The 1849-nt window shown below is 40.8% G+C and overlaps 1 protein-coding gene across 1 annotated transcript in view; it reads right to left on the bottom strand.

Annotated features, from left to right (window-relative positions):
* Positions 1 to 1849, bottom strand: part of tbl1xr1a (tbl1x receptor 1a) — a 402448-nt gene that overhangs the window by 199830 nt on the left and 200769 nt on the right. The window lies entirely within an intron of this gene.

Below are 1849 nucleotides of genomic sequence, written 5' to 3'. Positions count from 1 at the left end.
CAGTTCCTTTCTTTCTCCACACTTTGGTCTTTCCATCACTTTGCTAGAGATTAATCTTGGTCTCATCAGTCCATCAGATTGTGTTCCAGAACTTTTGCGGCTCATCTCTGTACTTCTTTGCAAATTTCGATCTGCCTTCTGATTCTTCCTGCTGATGAGTGGTTTGCATCTTGTGGTGTTGCCTCTATATTTCTGCTCTCTGAGTCTTCTTCCAACAGTGGATTGTGATACCTTCACCCTGCACTGTGGAGGTCGTTGCTGATGTTACTTCCAGATTTTTGGGGGTTTTCTTCACAGCTCTCACCATATTTCTGTCATCAACTACTGTTGTTTTCCTTGGCCGACCTGTTGGACGTCTGTTGCTCAGTACACCAGTAGTTTCTTTCTTTTTCAGGACATTCCAAATTGTTGTGCTTAATGTTTGTCCAATGGCTCTGGTCGATAGTCCTTCTTTTCTCAGCTTGACAATGGTTGCTTTTCTCCCACAGTCAGCTCTCTGGTCTTCATGTTGGTTTATCCTCTTTAAAAGGACATGCAGTCTTTATAGGTTTGAACCAAGGATGAAAACTTAGACTAGTCATTCAGAGCTATTTAATGTTTGGACAATTAACCTAAAAGGCAACACCTGGGCAACAAGGAACATCTGTCAGTCACATGTTCCAATAGTTTTGCTCACTTGAAAAATGGGTGGGTTCAAACAAAGGGTGATATGTCCTCAGTTGTTTAACACATCTAGATGTGAATACCAGCAAATGAGAGCTGAAATTCTGAACTCTTGTCTCATCTTTTGATCTTAAACCCAAATGTCTTCAGTGAACAACAAAAACAAAGGAATTTGCCTTACCGTTCCAGTCCGTTTGGAAGGGACTGTAGAAGAAACAAATTTACATTGTCCAAAAGCTGATAACTGAATTATATTCTATTATTATTATTATTATTATAAGACCTCCATAACTTGGTGCAGAAAATGTGTTCAGAATGCAGCAAATTAAGTGGTTAATGCGCAAAGTCGTTAATTTTATAATATTTACTAGTTTTATCTTGTGGTTGAGGATGGGAGGGGGAGTACTGGCACCTATGTTTTTCCACTGCAAGCACGGGTTCCAACGTCCATCATCCTCACCCCTCAGACCTGCTCAAAGCTTCCTTTGTCAGTCACCTCCCATCTCTACAGTTATGTGTAACAACATGACTTGACTATTTACTGTTTAGATTGCACACAGGGGTCAGTACGTAATCCCTTTTTGCAATCACTCTGACCAATACTGTTGTATGTGCCTCTCTGTGGCTGCTGCTGGAACTACACTCAGCATCTGGCAGATGAATGGCAAACCCTCACAGCAGCTTCAGCAAGGTTTTACCCTTGGACATTTAAATAATATCCTCTTTTTTCAGAGATGCTCTTTGGTGTCAGATGTGAAAGGCGTCCTTGATCTGACAATCTTGTGATAGATGTAAGTTCAGGTGTGTAGTAGGGGGAGACCGGGAGCAATTGTAACAATTTTTGGTTTCTTGGTTATAACTCAAAAACTAATTGGATACATTTTTTATAGAAGTAACTTATACCTGTGTTTTACTTGTTAACAGTCATCAAATGTTTTTACAAGCAATGTTAAAGTCACAATATTGATTCAAACACTTGATGTAAAATGTTACATCTGCCCCCACCTGCAGGGGCGATTGTAACAGCATATGGGTTGTGTTGTGAACTCAACCAGACGCACTTCAAAGAAGGTCAGATGGTGTCAAAAGAGGGAGGGAAGTTTCCCTCCCCGAGAGTTGACCTTTTCACATGTAAAACCCAGAGACATCGCCTGGTGTTGGTAAGGACCGAAAGAGACTCAATCAG

Source organism: Micropterus dolomieu, linkage group LG05 (assembly GCF_021292245.1).
Source record: "Micropterus dolomieu isolate WLL.071019.BEF.003 ecotype Adirondacks linkage group LG05, ASM2129224v1, whole genome shotgun sequence".
In the NCBI taxonomy this organism is placed as follows: Eukaryota; Metazoa; Chordata; class Actinopteri; order Centrarchiformes; family Centrarchidae; genus Micropterus; species Micropterus dolomieu.
This window is presented reverse-complemented; position numbering and strand designations above follow the sequence as displayed.